This window comes from Hyla sarda, chromosome 6 (genome assembly GCF_029499605.1).
Source record: "Hyla sarda isolate aHylSar1 chromosome 6, aHylSar1.hap1, whole genome shotgun sequence".
NCBI classification, from domain to species: domain Eukaryota; kingdom Metazoa; phylum Chordata; class Amphibia; order Anura; family Hylidae; genus Hyla; species Hyla sarda.
The window spans coordinates 188,891,858-188,912,926 of record NC_079194.1 but is presented as its reverse complement, the minus strand read 5'-3'; positions in this window follow the sequence as shown (position 1 = coordinate 188,912,926).

Here is a 21,069-nt window from a genome sequence, read left to right as displayed (position 1 = left end):
TATGGGCTTTATAAATGTCTGTCTTTTGGTGTACCACACAGTTTTCCAGTCATCATCTGTTTACTATATCAGGGCAATCTGCATCAATTGCAATTTACCTAAACTAAAGAGACAATACCATATATACTCGGGTACAAGCCGACCCGAATATAAGATGAGGTCCCTAATTTCACCCCGAAGACCCAGGAAAAGTTATTGACTCGACTATAAGCCTAGGGTGGGAAATACATCATCACCCCCATATCATCATCCCCCTCTGTCATCATCCAGACCCCCGTCATGAACACCCCCATCATCATCACCCCCTGTCATCATCACCCTGTCTTTGTCACCCCCGTCATCATCACCCTGTCATCATCCCCCCGTCACCATCCCCCCCGTCATCATCCCCCGCCTGTCAATCCCTTCTCAGCCATCGGCTGTCCAGGCATGCTGGGAGTTGTAGTTTTGAAACATCTGGAGGTCTTCAGATTGAAGACCACTGCGGCCTTCGTCATCATCCAGACACCCCTTTTGTTTTCCACTCACCTCCCCTCGGTGGGAAGGAAGGGTGAGCTGGTCCGGGCCATCTATGCTGCAGGGACCGTCCGGTGGGGAGGGTTAGTTGTTCTGTGCTGTCCATCTTCCCCAGGAGGCCCTCTTCTCCGGGCCGGCCCTGAACTAGTGACGCTGCATTGACGCCACCGCGCAGGGATGTTCATGCGCAGGGACGTCAGGGATGTCACTAGTCCGGGGACGGCCCGGAGCGGAGAAGAGGGCCTCCCGGTAAAGATGGACAGCACAGAACGACTAACCCTCCCCACCGGATGGTCCCTGCAGCATAGATGGCCCGGTCCAGCTCACCCTTCCTTCCCACGGAGAGGAGGTGAGTAGAAAACTAAAGGGGGTCTGGATGATGATGAAGACCGCAGTGGTCTTCAACCTGCGGACCTCCAGATGTTTCAAAACTACAACTCCCAGCATGCTCGAACAGCCGATGGCTGTCCGGGGATGCTGAGAGTTGTAGTTTTGCAACATCTGGAGGTCCGCAGATTGAAGACCATTGAGAAGGGATTGACAGGCAGAGAGTTCACTTGAGTATAAGCCGAGGGGGGCGTTTTTCAGCACGAAAAATTGTGCTGAAAAACTCGGCTTATACTCAAATATATACGGTATTTCTTTTTTATTACTTAAGAATTTCAACTGTTTTGCTGCCCTAAAATCAAATTGAAGGACGTAGAAAGTAAAAAAAACTGGTAGGTAGGGGAGAGCAAAGTTTTAGCACAGGTAACATTAGCACTAGACTGTAGAACTAGATGCAATAATTGTTTCTATGTCATATATCAGGCATAACTTTGCTTTTGTGTTACTATTCAAAATGACTCTTTTACCATGCTTATATTTATTTTTATAAGAAATTGCTATATTTTCTTTTCTTTCCACCATCATTTTATGACTTAGATAGCTGTGCACCAGCTGTAAAGTGCAATTCACCTGTGCAATTTGACTCTGTTGATCTCAGATATATCCCCTTGGTTTGAAGAGACTTAAATTCTTTCCTTGAGTGATCTGTGAAATTATCCTGGTTTATGCATCTCTGATGCAGATAAGAATGTTAAATTGGCCTGTATTTTCTTCCATAATCTCTGCAGCATCTTGAGGAAGTTGAAATGATCATCTGTCCTGCTCTTGAAAGCCAATTTCAGTCCACGATCTGCAATTTAAAGAAGAATAGCTACGTATTAGATTCATGACCTACTTGTACATTGCATTTATCTACATATAGATTCCGGAAAGAATACAACATATTACTGCTAAAGCTAAAGGTAGAGATGATATGATGGTTCCAAGTTAAGCATTGCGTCCTTAATTTAAGATGGTCTATAGTGACATATCTGGGGAAATAGCTGTATGCTCTGGGAAATTGCTATTCCTAAACGTATTCGTAGCTTTCATTCTTAGAGTTCTGTGTTGTGTCATTTCTTCTGGAAATATATGACTAAATTCACTACAAAGTCTTATAATCCTTTTTGTCAATGGGGTATTTTTTACACACTCTGACACACCTTATTCACAAAGGAATGGTGGCATCTACCAATTCAGTTCTACATACCGGCAGGAATAACAGATACACACCATATAAAGGAATAAAAAAGAAAAAAATTCTACCTGATTTTTCAATTAATACAATTTTTTCCTATATAGTCAATATTTATTTTTACTTTATAATTATAGATATGGACCATATATTTATTTATTTACAAACATAGATTAATCATATTAATAAGTTTATTATAAAGCTTAGTGCTCATATTATTGCTATTCTTATAGGTTGCTATGAAAGAGAGTGGCGAAATGACCTTGCGCAACCAATCCTTAGTGTTGTGGTCAACGGTGTGCAGGAGTTGACGTGGCTTTGATACATTATGGCCAGGTCGCTTCCTGCTCTCCGCTGTCAGCATCTCGGGAGATACGCGCCCCATTCATTACACATGGCTTGCATTCCATTTCCTGGATATGCGGTTCACAATATGCAGGATGTATCGTGACCCAGACACATGGAGTCATGTCACTTCCTGTTTCTTCCTACCGTTCAGAATTATCGGCGTTTCTCAGTGAAGACATGTATACGAATTAGGGAGGAGAGGGGGAAAAAAAGCAGAGATGGAGCTATATAGTGCAGTTAATCCCAATTTTTGGGGTTGGACAGTTGTTCCAAAATCGGAAAATGGCTCACCTACGGGTGTTGTGCAACACTGGCGATCGCATGTAACAGGTTGCAATATCGGGAGGCTGCCGGCCGTCGGTCCCGCTGTGCCAGCCGTGAAGATACAGTAGGAAACAGCTGGTTCTGGGATAATCTGGCAAGATTACCGCAGTATTCCGGCAGAAAAATCCGATTTCGGCTAGAAGGCGCACACCCGAGAGTAGTGAACAATAGCAGACTTTATTAAGTTGTATAACTTGCAGTGCAAATGGGACAATGCATTCCAAAGGTTCATCCTTCTTCTGGACCTGAAGCTGTTTCCTCATGTATACAAATTACACCATTATGCACCTATACAGTAAGTGATGTTTTAATATTCAGGGACTCTATAGTGACAGGGACTGTTCCCCAAAACTGGCACATGGCAAATGTGGTGCCAATATTTAAAAAGGGGTCAAAAGGTGACCCAGGGAATTATAGACCTGTTAGTTTAACATACATTGTATGTAAAATGTTTGAGAGTTTTCTTAGGGATGCTATTTTGGAGTATCTTGATAAAAATAAATGTATGACTCCATATCAGCATGGCTATATGAGGGATCGGTCCTGTCAAACTAACCTGATCAGCTTTTATGAGGAGGTGAGCTTCAGACTGGACCAGGGGCAATCACTAGATGTCGTATATCTGGATTTTTCCAAAGCATTTGATACGGTTCCACATAAAAGGTTGGTGCATAAAATGAGAATGATTGGGCTGGGGGGAAATGTGTGCAAGTGGGTAAGTAACTGGCTCAGTGATAGGAAACAGAGGGTAGTTATTAATGGTACTTATTCTGATTGGGTGACTGTTACTAGTGGGGTGCCACAGGGGTCAGTCTTGGGTCCTTTCCTATTTAATAAATTCATTAATGACCTTGTAGTGAATAGACATAAATAGTAAAGTAGCAATCTTTGCAGATGATACTAAACTCTGTAAAGCGGTAAACACAATAGAGGACAGTGCACTGTTACAAATGGATCTGGATAGGTTGGAGGTTTGGGCTGGGAAGTGGCAGATAAGGTTCAACACTGATAAATGTAAGATAGTGCACATCGGGAAGAGAAATTCCTGGGATTATGTATTAAATGGGAGAACACATGGGACGACTGACATGGAAAAGGTCTTAGGAGTCTTAACAGTAAATTTAGCTGTAGTGACCAGTGTCGGGCAGCTGCTGCCAAGGCAATAAAGTAATCCTTTTGAATGATTATGCTTGGAGTTTAAGGTACTCATTGCACTCCTTGAGACACTACCAAACCTTGTCTCCTTGGATTGAGCAAGATACACATCTTAGAATGCTCCAGAATTATGATTTCACAGGAAAGGCCCATCTACTATATAAGCCACCAGTATTATAAGTGGTACATGGTAACTGGGGTACCTGTTATAGGATTTTTATGAAGGTGCAGGACCTTAAAATGTTTCCTCCGGTTCAATTTACAGATTTATAAAGAAACCTGTATAAATCTGTATAGGGCTGGAAACAGACCACCCAATGTTTTGTCATTCTCACTTTGTTCCAAAAGCACTGTGCCCAGATGTTAACTGGGAGTCAGTAGGGTAATATGAAATGGGATACCTGATATGGAATTTTTATTTTTGCCATTTTTCACAGATCAATGTTAACTTATCCTCTCGGCCAAGTCTAAGCTGTGAGATTTCAACCACTTGGACCACAACTGATTAGCACATGAAGGATCTGTAAGACTCCTGAAAAGGACAAGTGAATGGGACAAAGATGTAGTACTTGTGACACATTGGGCAGTAATATGTGCAGCCCTGAGATCACCCACAGCCTCTATGATGATCTGCCCTAAGCAAAAGACCCCAATCTAGACAACAGCCCCCATACTAAATTTGTCCAACACATAATAATGCACTCGTTCAGTATAAATTACAGTATAAAATACATTCAGTATAACATACAAAATACAAACACATTACAAAAGCCAGAGATCAGGTCAGGACACAATGAGTTAAGAAAAAACTTAACAGTAAACAAGACAAACACAAGAAGCACAAACTAAACCTATAGGCAATGTCAACTAGCCGGGTCAGTAACAGAGGTAGCAGCACAGTACAGAAACAGTTAGCAAAAAGAGTAGTCACAGAACAAGCTAAGAATAAATGCAGTTAATGTAGGTAAACCAGGAGATACAATCACACAGCCAGTAGCAAGGAAAGATCCAATATTTCAAGCAAGGAACAAGTGAGTGAAGAATAAATAACCAGTCTAGAGAGGCATGAACAATGGGACTGAATGCAATTGGACCAGGCTCCAAACCTTTTAATAGGTCTGGCTATATCACAGCTGCACCAGGCATGCTACAAGAATGCCCCTTAATTTATTTGATCAGTGCGGACCCAGAATTCGGACCCCCCATTGAACATTTAGGATTTATTATCCTAATGATGGGTCATCAATACTCTTGTCCATGTGCATGTTTTACCTAAAAAGTAATTTAACCCCAAATTCATTTCTGGGAGGGGGGGTGGGGTAATATTTTCATAATATCAAGGCAAAATGCTGTGGTCATATTGATATTTTTCAGAAAATGGTAAAACTTCTAAACAGTGGACAATAAATAAACACTACAGATTACTGACAACTGAAATGATTGGAAGTGTTATGTTTTCAGAAACAAGGTAGCCTTGTAAATGTAAATTTCTAGTCTGTGGCAACAAAATAAAAACATTCTAGTTATTCACAGTGTATAATTTCAGACTTTGTAAAGTCCAGGAATTATTTGTTTATAGATATTAAAACAAAAACTGAAACACATAATTAAAATATGACAAGCACAGAATGTGAGAAAATGAGACGCAAAAATAAAAGTAGTAATAAACTTGTGAAGGAATAAACTTGTGTGTTGATCTCAGTTTTAGGGGTTTACCAGCCTATTTAACAACATTTCTTATGGGCAATAGCAGGAAAAACAATATGCACTACCATCTGCCCAAAAGGTGTGCCCTGATGATGATGTTCTGATCCATCGAACACAATGTTCTACATACAATCTAAAACAGCCGAGAGAGAGAGAGAGAGAGAGAAAGAGAGAGAGAGGGAGGGAGGGGGAGAGAGAGTGAGAGAGAGAGAGAGAGAGAGAGAGAGAGAGAGAGAGAGAGAGAGAGAGAGAGAGAGAGAGAGAGAGAGAGAGAAAGAGCAGATGAATCAATACAGGGGAGGCTTGTGGGATAGCTGGGTCTTTTAGTCCTCAGACCTGTCATGTTCTGTGTCTCAAAGGTCACTATAGCTTCTTTACCTTCGTGAGGGAGGCTGCTGCCTGCCCGATCAGGCAATATAGCAAAGCTGCCCACTCCCTGTTTGCTTAGCACTGAACTGAACTTCTCGCAGAAGACAGACAGGTCTAACTAAGCTTTTTTCCCCTTCTTGCAAGATCCTGCAATGTTGTGTTTGAATTAACCCTTTGATGCTCCAAGCCATGCCAATCTGAGGGAGTCTGCTGTTGGCCTGAGCAGGCAGCATAGTTAGAGCTGCTTACCACATGTTTTCTCTTCACTTAACTGAGCTTCCTGCAGAAGACAGACAAGTCTAGCTAAGCTTCCCCTCTTGTAGCAAGATCCTGCAGTGTTGTGTTTTCATTAACCCTTTGATGCTAACAACCATGCCTGGTACACTTTCAACAATATAATATACAAAAAAGGTAGCTCAACACTACTAAACCCAATCTTTCTCTTATCTACAGCAAGAATCATAAAGTTTTGACTGCGGCAAGTCCACAGGAAGAAAAAAACTTTTTAGACCATATATTTAGAACATATAAAAGACAAGCAATGAGGTATTCTGTACAAAGAAGAAACCAATGTGTTTCAACCATCACACGCAGTCTCAATAATGGCTACACTGCACAGGATTGCATTTTTTTCTACCAATATAATATGGTCACTCAACCACAGCCCTGCAGATATACAATAAAACACTGCAAATCATTGGCCTCAGCAGTTAGATGCAAGAGCAAGTGCACATAAGAAAAACTATAGCTGGGCTTTTACTTCCATTGGGGTATTACATGAAAACCATTCAAGTGAAAGGGGTACTCCGGTATAAAACTATTTTTTTTTTTTAAATTAACTGGTGCTAGAAAGTTAAACAGATTTGTAAATTACTTCTATTTACTTATCAGCTGCTGTATGATCCACGGGATGTTTTTTTCTTTTTAAATTTATTTTCTGTCTGACCACACCTCTGTCCATGTCAGGAACTGTCCAGAGCAGGAGCAAATCCCCATAGCAAACCTATCCTGCTCCTGACATGGACATAGGTGTCAGCAGAGATCACTGTGATCAGACAGAAAAGAAATTAAAATAGAAAATAGCTTCCCCTGGATCATACAGCAGCTGATAAGTACTGGAAGGATTAAGATTTTTTTAATAGAAATAATTTACAAATCTGTTTTGCTTTCTGGCACCAGTTGATTTATAAAAAAAAATGTTTTCCACAGGATTACCTCTTTAATAGGTTACTTTGTAATACATGAATGGGCCAGGTCCACCAGAGCAGGAGATATGGCCAGAAAAGCAGGTTACTAAGTGGGGTCTCTCCCATGACACCATTGTGCCTATTAAGGAATATGGAAAGGTACTGTATTGTTTAGATATGCCATTGAATTTGAAGAAATCCATTGCACCTTTGCAAGTTTGGTTTGGACTTCTGACCTTGGAAGAACAATTCATCCCTTATCATCCAACTCCAAATATTACACTGGATATTGGTTGTGGTCCAATAGTCTTATCTCTCCAGTCAAGGTTCAATAATCCAGACAAGTTACATTATGAGTTTTCTATAGAAATGACATTTGAATATAATTTTTTTTTTTTTAATATTATATAATGTAAGCCGAGGAACTTCTGGAAATACTGAATCTTAAAATGAAGAAGACTCAATCAAGGTGCATTACATTATAACCGTCTGCTCCATAGACTTCTCTCTGCTACTTTATAATGATTTTCAGGCTCAACTAGAAAAGAATTTAAATAGAACAAAAAAATGGCCAAAATGGAATGTTAAAAATATGAATAGTAATTCAAGTTTTGCTGGTGATATATAGACTAGTTAGAGGGAATATGTAAAACAATCACATTGAAGTGACCTACAAACCTGAAATCTCTACAAATAAGAACAAAGCTAGAAGAGCAGGTAAACTGAGCTAAAACATTATATGGAAAATGCTGAATTGACTGGTGTAGCAGGCACCATATCAAGGTGAAATAAAAACTTATTGCAGAAGATGGAGAAGAGGTGAGTCCACGAAGCGAGGTGATTTTCCAAAGTCTGAAGTTGTTCTAAGTCTAATTTTCCAGTGCATGAATTTTATTGTAGCACAGTCTGAGCAGTGACAGTAATGCGTTTAACACTGTACAAATAAATAAAAAGTCAATGAATTATGTAAAAATCATATACAGAGAATCTGGCAGGACTTGGGAATAATATATTTAAAGCAACCATTTATCTGATGGTATTTTACCCTAATGGCCTGTGTATGATCATTCATAATAGGTAGAGATGAGCAAATTTTTGAAAAAATTGATTCAGCAAATGTTCCCCCAAAATTTGTTTCTGTGCAAATTTATTTGGGGTGAATCACTATTAAAAACGGTTATTTCTGGCCTACAGAGAGCCTAAATAGGGGTGTAGAACACTTTGCCTTGTTTCAGCTGCATAGGGTGTGTGCTGGGTTAGTGAAATAATAATGTTATTAAGTATGACATGCAGATCAGTCGCTATTAGAATCACTGTCGCAGAGCGGCACAATGACAGAGCCTGGAGGTGGCATCAGTATGAGGAGACCATATGGTGGCTGAATGACACAGCCTGGAGTTGGTGGCAGCATGAGGAGACCACATAGTGGCTGAATGACCCAGCGTGGAGGTGGAGGCAGCATGGGGAGACCATATAGTGGCTGAATGACACAGTGTGGAGGTGGCAGCAGCATGAGGAGAACAAATAATGGCTGAATGACACAGCCTGGAGTTGGCGGCAGCAGGAGGTGACCATATAGTGGCTGAATGACACAGCCTGGAGTTGGCAGCAGCATGAGGAGACCACATAGTGGCTGAATGACCCAGCATGGAGGTGGTGGCAGCATGAGGAGAACATATAGTGGCTGAATTACACAGTGTGGACTTGGCGGCAGCATGAGGAGACCACATATTGGCTGAATTACACAGCCTGGAGTTGGAGGCAGCATATAGTGGCTGAATGACACAGCCTGGAGTTGGAGGCAGCATGAGGAGAACATATAATGCCTGAATGACACAGTGTGGAGGTAACAGCAGCATGAGGAGATCATATAGTGCCCGAATGACACAGCATGGGGATGGCGGCAGCATGAAGAGACTATATACTGGCTGAATGACACAGCATGGAGGTGGCAGTAGCATGAGGAGAACATATACTGCAGCATGAGGAGAACATGTAGTGGCTGAATGACACAACCTGGACATGGCGGCAGCATGAAGAGACCATATACTGGCTGAATGACACAGCCTGGAGGTGGCGGAAGCATGAGGAGACCATATAGTGGCTGAATGACACAGTCTGGAGTTGGCGGCAGCATGAGGAGACCATATGGTGGCAGTATGAGACAGCTTGGAGCTGGCATCAGCATGAGGAGAACATTTGGTGGCAGAATGAGACAGCCTGGAGGTGGCAGCAGCAGCATCAGAGTCCTGTAAGTGACCCGGTGACAGAGTGGTGCCGTGGGTGGCAATACCAGTACTCAGTGACGAAGGTGGGTGAAAAATGGAGAACTTGACATCAGATGTGTGGCATCAAGATGGTGGCAGGATCAGTATAGTAGCTGAGGCAGGTAGGCAGAAGAAAATGGTCTCCTTTGTAAAAGTGTTAGTGTGCACAAGTAAGTATTGAGGATATGCATTACGTAAAACTTAACTTTTAATAATATGCTTAGGATAAAATATATGGACCCAACATTTTTTTTTTAAATCAAACAAAAGGAAATGTGTACATAAAACACCATGTGCCACCTATACCACCAAGTATTGATGTTATGCAAAGACCTCTAAAAGGTGGAGGGGAACAACGTATGGTTCATTGTAACCAGTGGGGTAAAAACTTCCCCTGTAAGGCCCTACTCTCGCATTATTAATTCCGTTCTTGGCAAGTGTTACACACCCTAAAAAGGGCGGCCCCACACAGGAACCTTTCCCTATTTCCACCTACAAACACTGCCATATCCCAGGGTTTTTAGGTGGAAATAGGGATTGGTTCCTGTATGGGGCTGCCCTTTTTAGGACGACTAAAACTTTACTCGAAAAGGTGGAATGGAACATCGTATGGTCTATTGTAGCAGGTGGGTGTAAAACCTTACCCTGTAAGACCCTACTTTCACCCTATTAATTCCCTTCTTGGCAAGTGTTACTCACCATAAAAATGGCGGCCCCAAACAGGAAACTCTCCCTATTTCCCCCTAAAAACCCAGTGGAAGTGGCAGTGGCAGTGGAAGGTGAGCGCAGTGGGCCCCCCGAATAAGAACTGCGAGGGGATGGATGATGGTGCAGATAGGCATTGAACAACTGACTATGCAGGATGTCTCTGTAATAGGTCAGTTTTTCCTACCTCTCAAAAGGTGTAAAAAAGGCCCCCATTTTGTGCCGGTAGTGAGGGTCCAATATGGTGGAGAGACAGAAGTCATGCTGCTGCCGAATGGGGACAATTCAGCGGTCACTATGCAAGCAAGAGAGCAAGCATCATGCCATTTGTGCAAGTGACTTAGAGGGACTCCCTGCCTCCATCTCCACTGCATACTGCCACGGTGTGTCTGGGTCCTCTGTCTCGTCTTCCTCATATCCTTCTAGCTCCTCTGGTTGCTCCTGCTCCTCCATTTGGCGAAACCTACACTGTGCTCCCCTGTGCCCCTCCTCCTCCTTCAGTTCAGCCCCTACAGGGCTCATGTGGCTGTGAGATGTACGTGTCACATCTCCAGTGCCCTAACCAGCCATTGATTCCAACATATGTGTAAGTAGATGAAGCAGTGGAATGATGTTGTTCATCCCGTAGTCCTGGCGACTGACTATTAATGTGGCTACCTCAAAGGGCCTGAGCAAACGGCAGGTGTAACGTATGAGCTGCCACCGGTTGACATTGAAGTTACACTGGGGAGTCCCCCTATCCGCTTGAATCATCAAGAAATCAGTGCTTTTATCAGTTGGTATAGTCGGTCCAACATATGGAGGGTGGAATTCCAATGTGTGGGAACATCACAAATCAGACTATGTTGGGGGATACCGTTCTGAGCTCAAGGAGGGTGTGCTTTGCGGTGTACGAGTGGCTGAAATGCATGCAAAGTTTCCTTCCCATTGTTAGGATGTATTTCAGATGGGGGCAACACTTCAGGAACCATTTGACAACCAGATTGAACACGTGTGCCATGAAGGGCACATAGCTCAGGCTTCCATGTCGCGGCGCAGACAAGATATTCTTCCTGTTGTTGGTCACCATGGTTCCCATTTTCAGTTTTCATGGAGTAAGCCATGATTCAATTTCTTGAAAAATGACTTTTAGTCGCACACTGTCACAGGATCAAGGGCCTGAGAGCGTACAGGCAAAAGCGGCGTTACCTGTTCAAGAAGCTGTTTTGGCTGTGCAGGAACCACATTCACCCAGTGAGCCGTAAAGGACATGTATGGTCCGTCACCGTAGTTCCAGCTCCACATGTCAGCGCTGCTATGTGTGGAGCTTCGGCTGGCTGAAACAGGGAGCGGTCTGCCACTGGGTGATGCAGATATCTGAACCACCACATCGGAGCAACGGTTCTCCCAGTCCGCTTTATGGTGACGCTGCATATGTTGACACAGGGTCATGGTACCAACATTGTACCCTGGCCACGCTTCACCTTCTGCCGACACAACAGCTGATCTTCCCACCAGCAGTTCACACTGATTGACTGCTAGTGCCGCCGTCTCCAAGAACTCCTTGTTCCACTACCTCCTGTGAAGGTAGGCTGCTGCAAACAAGTGGTCTACCCCTGGCACGTTTGGCTCCAGACTTTCCACTTCTTCCACCATGCTGACTGCCAACCATATTACCACCTTGCTGGCCCTTATGCACCCTGCTCCCAAGTGTGATTGGCTTCATCATCATTGAGTTATGTCTGCACGTCACTGATGTCCTCCTCAGGTTCCTCAACAGTGTCTGCTTCAGGAGCCTGAATGCTTGCAAAACCACCTCCCACGCCACTCTCCTCATCACTACTTGCCTGCCTAGCGGAAGAATCGGCGGATGTCTCCTCCACTTCTTGGCTGGGCAGTAGCTGCTGACAGACCTCTAGAATATCATCCTCACTAAATAGTGGAGCTGAACCCACAGCATAAGATACTTCTGTGGGGGGAGGGAACAGCATAGGACAGAGGCAAGGGGAGGACCAGGACTGCTGCCAGGCCATGCCAACTGAGGGTTGTGTCTGAGGAAAATACCAACTGTTGACTGGGGGTGTCAGATGTCACTTGTGATGAAGTGGATGACTGTGTTAACCTATCAATGACGGCAGATGGGTTGCTGGTCGAGACACGACCGTTTGCTGATACCGGGAGCTCGGGCCTCCAGCTGCCACTCACCCCTAGTTTGCTGCACCTCTGCCTGATGAATTTAGGCCTCTGTCACTCCTCTGTGCATATCCTGGCACTTCTCTGTCAGCCATACTTAGTGCATATATGAGGGGAGTACAATACATATATGCACTCCACTATGCTTATAACAGTATTTGTCTTCAACACCAGCAGGTGTGTACTTTTGGCTGGCCTTTCACAGTATCTAGTTTCTTAAGACTTTAAAAGGAACAAAATGGTACACCACTTAGATGTACACACAGGTTACACTTAATAGAGGACAATATGCTTTTAGTGCTCTGCTCACCCTAACTGGCTAGCTACTATTAGCTTTTCAGTTGTTGTACACACCAGTGCTGCAGCACACAGTCGCTGTGTACTACACCCAAAATTGCACTCTCTCTATCTCTCAATCGCCCTCCCTTCCCTATCAGTGTTTCTAGGCTGGATTTCGGCTTTTAGGTGAATTGCTGCTGCAAAAAAGCTTTTCTGTGCAACACACTCCTCTCTGTCCCTCTTTGCAATACAACGCTTATGTGACCGGGAGGTGAATCGCTGCTGTAAAAATGCCTTTCTGTGCAACACACACTGCAATCTGTCCCTCTTTCTCTGCCATAAAACTCTGATGTGACTGGGAGGGGGATCACTGTTGTAAAAATGCTTTTCTGTGCAACACACACTGCTGTCTCTCCCTCTCTCTCTTTGCAACAAAAAGCTGATGCGACTGTCCGCAAGATGGCTGCCGATTATATAGGGCTGTGACATCACAGGGGTGGCTGGCTGCTGATAGACTGAATGCTGCATGTGATTCAGAGTCGTCCCGACGACCTTTTTCCCGCCCTGGATCCTGGACCGCACTAAATGGAGTTTAATGAAGCAATTTGCGCAGTCGAATGGCGGCGATATTTACATTTGTTGCTAATCTAATTTTTCCTGAAAATCGTAACAAATTTGCATGCGTCAGATTCGATTCGCTCATCCCTAATAATAAGTTTTGTTATTGGCTGTGCTTCAATAGTGCATGAGCCAAGATGGCATACAGTGATATTAATTTACTGTGCAGGGTTTAAAAGTCAGTCAGAAGGGGTGTCCTTTATAAACTGCCATTTGCAGCATATTTGTGCTGTGTGGTTTCACATGTTAGAATAAAATTATTTAGAATAGTATTGAACCTTTTAGATTTACAGGAAACATAGTGTTCTTTAAAAGGGTTAGGAGGATTTAATATAATAAACTGATTGCATGGAGTCCTACTGCTGAGCGAGTTAGTGGTTATCTGTAATGAGTGCAATAAGTGTTCAGTTTACCTACAGCACCACCACAGGACAAATAAAAAACTGCATGATGTGACTTAAAATTGATGGCCTGTTAAAGGGGTACTCCCGTGGAAAACATTTTTCATAAATCAACTGGTGCCAGAAAGTTAAACAGATTTGTAAATTACTTCTATTAAAAAATCTTAATCCTTCCAGTACTTTTTAGGGGCTATATACTACAGAGGAAATGCTTTACTTTTTAGATTTATCTTCTGTCACGACCACAGTGCTCTCTGATGACCTCTGCTATCCATTTTAGGAACTGTCCAGTGCAGCATATGTTTGCTATGGGGATTTTCTCCTGCTCTGGACAATTCATAAAATGGACAGCAGAGATCCGCAGAGAGCACTGTGGTCATGACATCAGAGAAATCTAAAAAGTAAAGCATTTCCTCTGTAATATATAGCCCTTAAAAAGTACTGGAAGGATTAAGATTTTTTTATTAGAAGTAATTTACAAATCTGTTTAACTTTATGGCACCAGTTGATTTACAAAAAAAAGTTTTCCACGGGAGTACCCATTTAAAGTAGTACTCAAGTGGAAAACAACTTTTTTTTTTAAATCAACTGGTGCCAGAAAGTTAAATAGATTTGTAAATTACTTCTATTTAAAATCTTAATCCTTCCAGTATTTATCAGATGCTGTATGCAACAGAGAAAGTTCTTTTCTTTTTGAATTTATTTTCTGAACACAGTGCTCTCTACTAACACCTCTGTCTATGTCAGGAACTGTCCAGAGCAGGAGATGTCTGCTATGGGAATTTGCTCCTGCTCTGGGGAGTTCCTGACATGGACAGAGGTGTCAGCAGAGAGCCCTGTGGTCAGACAGAAAAAAAATGAAAAAGAAAAGAACTTCCTGCAGAGCATACAGCAGCTGATAAGTACTGGAAGGATTAAGATTATTTTTTACTAGAAGTCATTTACAAATCTGTTTAACTTTTGGCACCAGTTGATTTAAAAATTAGTTTTCCACCGTACCCCTTTAATGCAATGAATGAACCTAAATGAGAAGCTTTCCTCTTTTACAACACATACAAATGAATTATTATGATTATTATTATAAATATTATTATTAATAAGAACTTTTTTTTTTAAATGGGGTAATTTTTGTGGGTATAGAGTTACTGCCAATATAATACAGCTTTTTACTTTTTATTGTGCTCTGTGGAATTTATACACTTCTTTTTCTTTGACCTTATCTGGTCTTCTTACATAGACATTGCATCAATGCACAAATGCTTTATCTTACATGTATTTGCACTGGGGTATTTTTATGCATTTGCACTTTGTATTTTTATTTCCCATAATATATGCCATGTTAGTCTCCTAATAAATTGAAGATATGTTTTGTTCCAAGCACTGTAACCTCCATATTGATTATTCATGCCTGTGACATTTTACCCTCTGCATTACCTGTCTTTCCTCCCCTTTTTTTTCATGACTTTATGTGTTTTATGATAAAATAAAATGTAAAAGTATTTTTTGCTATGTAGTCTGGCTTACTACTTTTTCCTGTGGTATATATTTTTTTTCTTGTAGGTGTTATATCTGATCTTTGTTTATATCCCCTCCTACATCTTAATTTATGAGCTTTAATTATTGGTATTTATTTTTGTCCTAGACATGTTTCTCTTACTTACACCAACTTTTGGGTATTTTTGTGCAAATTTTTTTGCGCACATCAATTAATACATTTGTTGCATATTAGGGTTCCCTTTAGTAACGCAATATAATTTAGAGTCACTTTTAAGAAGTTCCTAATGAGACTTAAATAGTGCCTAAAACACATAACAAATGTGCTGTATGGTAAAACAATTTTTGGGGGGCAATTTTCCGGAATTCAGGTGCAAGTGCCATGATGAAACTGCCCTAAAATAGTTCTCACAAAACCCTACAAAGAAAATGCACTGCCTTTCATTCTGCTATTAATAAGAGTGTGCGGCAGCAGAGATCTTATACAAAGAAGCACTGTAGAAGATCGTTATATTTCCTGTTGTCTACAAGCTTCTCATCTTATTCATACTTCTCTAGACATGCCTTATCTTACATAGTCTAATCTGTATTCACCTCCCCCGGACTAGTTCCTTAATCTCCTGAACAACTGTCTTTTATAAAATGATATCTCAGCTTTTAGTTAAAAATCTGTCTGGAGATTATAAAGAAACTGACTCATGAATGTAAAACCACTGTAGGTCTGGTAAATAGCTATACAAAGGATGAAAGTCTGTCTGCTGTCTACATATGTAGCCTGTTCTATAATATATTATATAACATCTCTCTATCTCCTATCTATCTAACTATCTACCAGTCTATCTAACTATCTACCAGTCTATCTATCTATCTATCTATCTATCTATCTATCTATCATCTATCTATATCTATCATCTGGAAAATAGTAGAAGAACAGAACATCCAAATCCCATATAGCCATAGGGAGGTGCTCGCGGATCTATCTATCATCTATTTATCTTAAAAACATCAAGTAAAGCAACACTTTAGAACAGGAGCAAGTAGATAAGTAGATATTTGCCCCTGGAGACAATGGGGTTTATTTACTAAGAGTGGAGTGTAGGTTTCCTTGTGGGTTTTGATTTCCGACAGGTATTTTCCCTAAGTATTTACTAAGGTTTCCCTACATTTTGCACTGTTCCCTACATTTTTTTTTTTTTTTACAACTATCTGATCTGTTGGGTTTTCCTCAGCTCAAATCCACCACATTTTCTGTGGAAACCATAGTAAATATGTTGGGATTTTTCTAAAACGATCGGGGACACGCCCGTTTTGTCGGGACCACGCCCACTTTATACCATGACCACGCCCCTTTTTAGGGGTTTTCTTGTAAATTGGAGGGTTTGGGGTTTTTTTGGTCGCAAATTGTGTCGCAAGGGACGTGCAACACAATTTGGGCGCAAAACCAGACAAAAAAGAGTCGGGATCACGTTAGTAAATAAACCCCAATGTGACTCAAAGTCCAGGAATTCATATACTATATGGAAACACCACAGCACTCCTTATGATGTAAGGTGTTAAAGGTGTATTATTAAGCATTAATCCATACAGTCCATCAAACGTACAGCTGTACAAAAAGAAAAAGGAGCAGCACTCCGATGGGAATAGTCAACAGGTTGTTTGGGTGCATGCAGGTTCCGGTTCCAAAGTCCCACAGTAGATACAAAATTGGAAAAATCACTGCAGCACTCACAAATGAATTGTGAAAAATGAAGATGTAGCTTTATTCCATCACAAACAGGCAATGTTTCGGCTGCACAGACTGGCTTGAGAAAGGCTGCAATCCTGCAGCTGAAACGTTGCCTGTCTGTGATGGAATAAAGCTGCATCTTCATTTTTCACAATTCATTTGTGAGTGCTGCAGTGATTTTTCCAATTTTGTATCCACTGTGGGACTTTGGAACCAGGACCCCTTACCTGCATACACCCAAACTACCTGTTCACTACTCCCGCCGGAGTGCTGTTTCTTTTTATTTTTTTATTTTAAGGAAAACTTATTATCATATAAACAATATTCCATATAAATCCAGCCGTTTACACTCATTTTATATTTTAATCTTCAAAACTAACCAAACCTTAGTCAACAGAAAAGAAAGAGAAGAAAAAATTATTATCTTTTTATCTATCTATTTTTCTATCATTAAATGATCCAAGACTGGATTTACGGCAAGACGGTTTTACTAACATCTGCTATCCCTGCTTCTTTAAGACAAAACCTACTCTCTCTCTCTCTCTCTCTCTCTCTCTCTCTCTCTCTCTCTCTTTCTCTCTATATATATATATATATATATATATATTGCTGCATAAATGTCAGAAACCGACTGTATGTTGTGATTCTGCCATGTCTTTGTAAAGTAGTAGCGCTGCTGCTCCTTGCTGCTCCAGTACTAAACATACCCCTAGGAAAATGTGCCTGGCACAAAAAAATTAAATTTGGATGCAGCTGTTGTTTCATAATATTTGTGGACCTCAGCTGTTATGTAAATCCTAAATAAGAAATTGTATTGAATGTAGCACAATCATAAAACTGTAAATAATAGGAAGTAAAATAGTTTTACTTTAGTGTGTTAAAATACTGTTTGCTGAAAGCATTGTAAATGGAAATCTGCAGTTTGAATGATATAATATTTGTAATTACAATAATTCAGACACTTAGGCAATGTTAACATCTCAGGCTAATTTCATGATATAAATAGAAGACGAGGGGTCGTAAAATAAGTACACAATACGTAATAAATAGCTATGGTCACATTGTGTGGCTGAGAGCTTTGTGTGTCAAAGTTTAAAAGCAAATTGGTCTCTTAATTTACATATAATTCTAAATCTCTTTATTCAGGTGTAGGATTTGCAACCATTGTTGTTCCATAGTATGGAGACCTAGGCACTCCATGTGATCACAATGTTGGATCTTGTTTTATTTGTAGACATATGGGGGTACACTAGGGCTCTTTACGGGTCATATGGCTCTGTATAACTCAGAGGTTATATGGAAATGTAATAGCTTTGTGTGGTTAAGTTCTTATATTTCAGGATGGAACTAGAAGATGGACCATATCTTTCTATGACCAGTGTCCTTGTGACACAGCAAGATGTAAGGTTTATCTTGTTTAACCTATTTTATATCATGAAGAAGACAAAATAATATTCCAATTGCATGGTTAATCGTAGGAAACATAATTTACCCTAATGTATGGAGGGGGTCTCCAGACAAAGCTTTAAGCGAAACGTACAGTACGTTGGGGTACGTAGGAGTGTGGTGTAAGGCAGCATACATGGCAGGTATAATGTTGTTTTGACCTTACTGTACCTTTTTTCTATGCTTTGTTAGGGTCATCTGTGTTTCTTTATTTATGTAGTATAGTCCAGTATTCCTTTATTCACAGTTTTTACCACTTTTGTATTACTGTGACAACATCCCCCTTTAGATTTTTATTTTCATAATTATTTTGTTAAATATATGTGACCATGTTATGTTTCTTGCCACCATCACCATATCATCAGTCTGTTGAGCCTAGAGCCGCTTCTCCTCTCTTGCATTTTTTTATGTTTTGATGTATATTATTATTTGTGTACTTTTGTATTAATCTTTGTAACTATTTAATTTTTTTAGTTTTTTTTTGGGGGGGTGGAGATTTTTAAGGAACACAGTCAATTGGCCACATATATTTATTCTATAACTCATTTAGGAGAGGAAGCTTTTTAAGAAATGTTTAGTAAAATGTTTTATACATAAGTTGCATTACGGTTTATTACGCTAAATGTCATCACTAGTTTATAAAAGTCCATTTGGCAGGTGAACTTCATTATTCATCCAAGAGATGATTCTCCCAAGAGCAAGGTGAGTACTTGTAAAATGGTGAGACAGTGATTATCTCCCTTTGGGCTACACAGTCCCCTGAGTAACTAAACCTGCAGATATAATTTGTTATACTGTATGCTATAGATAAATAGAGGGCCTAAGACATTTCAAATCTTGTATCACAATGACAGATGAAAAAATGAATTTATGTACGTTACAGACATGTTTTTGTGTTCTACATTAAAGAGGTAGTATTTTTGATACATGCAACATTTATAGAAAAAAATATTCATATTCCATTTGTTGCTTGCTTAGCTTTCTGGTACTATCAATTGTCATCATGACTTCCAACAGTCCTACTGGGAAGTAAACTTCATTGTCATCCAAGAGATAATTCCTCCAAGGGCAAGTGAGCGCACAAAAGTGCAGAAACATGGTAAAAGAGATTTCCCTTTGGGCAACAAAGTCCCTAGTGTTTATAAAGTATAACAGATAACTTCTTGCAAGCATCATTTCTTATTCTCTCTAGACATGTTGAAGGTCTCAGAGATCCTCTCACTTAATCTTCTTTCTTGTCATCATTTAACTCAGTGGTGTACATGTTTTCTACCTGAAGAGGGATAAATATATCTCATATAGCTAAATATATCTCATATGCTTCCATTAGAAATATTTGTATGAGCGAACTAAAGCCTCACAGCAGAGTCCATAGGTATAGGTTAAAGAAAAATGTTAATTATGGCATGAAAGTCAATGGATACCTATAGATGTGCAGGAAATATGTCTGATTGGACTGATAGTTACATATATGAGGTTAAAAAAGACCAGTTCCATCAAGTTCACCTAAAACCCTACTGTGTTGACCCGGAGGAAGGAAAAAACCCCATGAGGCTGATGCCAATTGCTCCATGACAGAGGAAAAATTCCTTCCCTGGATCAATGTTCTATCCCCATAAATCTAGTATCTATAACTTTTAATGTTAACTTTTTCCAGCAAAACATGCAGGCTCCCCTTGAACTTGTTTATTGAGTCAGACATCACAACACCATGTGGCAGTGAGAGTTCCATAGTCTCACTGCTCTAACACTAATAGTGCCATATAATTTACCCCCAACTTTGCTGCACCAAGAAGAAGAGAAAGGGTTCAGAAATGGCTGTTGTCAAGAAATGGGTGGAGTTGACAAAAGTCAAATAAGTTGGAACCATGTACAGGGTGGGCCATTTATATGGATACACCTTAATAAAATGGGAATGGTTGGTGATATTAACTTCCTGTTTGTGGCACATTAGTAAATGTGAGAGGGGAAACTTTTCAAGATGGGTGATGACCATGGGGGCCATTTTGAAGTCGGCCATTTTTAATCCAACTTTAGTTTTTTCAATAAGAAGAGGGTCATGTGACACATCAAACTTATTGTGAATTTCACAAGAAAAACAATGATGTGCTTGGTTTTAATGTAACTTTATTATTTCATGAGTTATTTACAAGTTTCTGACCACTTATAAAATGTGTTCAATGTGCTGCCCATTGTGTTGGATTGTCAATGCAGCCCTCTTCTCCCACTCTTCACACACTCATAGCAACACTGCAGGAGAAATGCTAGCAGAGGCTTCCAGTATCTGTAGTTTCAGGTGCTGCAGAATGGGCAAAACAAAAATTGGAACAGGACCCTCAATTTACGCAGACGATTTTGTTCAGTGATGAGGCAAACTTTTATGTGAATGGTGAAGTTAACAAACAAAACCACCGCTATTGGTCTAACACTAACCCACATTGGATAGATCCCTCCAAGACTGTTGGAACACAAAAATTGATGGTATGGTGTGGTATATGGGGTACAAAGATAGTGGGGCCATTGTTCATCAATGAAAACCTCAAGGCCACTGGATATGCGAAATTGCTACATGGTGATGTGTTTCCCTCTTTATGCACTGAAGCTGGCACGTTCCCTGAGTTTTTCCAGCAAGATGGTGCACCACCACATTTTGGGTGTCAGGTCTGAGCATTCATAGATGAACAGTTTCCTGGAAAGTGGATTGGTCGTCGTGGGCCAGTTGAATGGCCCCCAAGGTCTCCTGATCTGACCCCCTTAGACTTTTATCTTTGGGGTCATCTGAAGGCAATTGTCT